This window comes from Octodon degus, unplaced genomic scaffold (genome assembly GCF_000260255.1).
Source record: "Octodon degus isolate 3935 unplaced genomic scaffold, OctDeg1.0 scaffold00006, whole genome shotgun sequence".
Taxonomy (NCBI): Eukaryota; Metazoa; Chordata; class Mammalia; order Rodentia; family Octodontidae; genus Octodon; species Octodon degus.
In genome coordinates, this window is record NW_004524582.1 from 18,448,765 (window position 1) to 18,449,286 (window position 522).

Sequence of the window (522 nt, forward strand, 5' to 3'; positions counted from 1 at the left end):
AAAATATGCAAGTGATGCATTTTGAAATTATAAAACATGCAGAATATGTACAAACAGAAGGTTTAAAAAATATTTGCTCCATATACATGTAAATCTACTTCGGTATAGCTGAAATTGAACAAATATAAAAGTTCCGCTTTCTAAAAAATGTTTTCAGAGAATCTGAGACAACTTAAAGCTGTACAAAGATTTCCTGGGAGAAATCTTTTCTCCATATAGAAGTTCATACCTACAAGAGTAATTACAGCATCAGTCCACCATAATTGTCACACAACATTTGGTCTAACCAACAACGATCACCCTTAAAACTGTTCTGTTTCTGAGAAGGTAATGTTCATACTAAAATCAAAGAGAATTCACAATAACAGTGGCTTATTGTGGTTTTGGATTTCATCAACAATCGTTACCAACTCATTCGGAATTGTAAAAAAAAAGAAAACAAAAACTATTTACAGAATTCAGTCTTAAATACATTTCACAACTTCTAAAGTTTTATGTTACAAGAATTCAAAGCTCATAGCT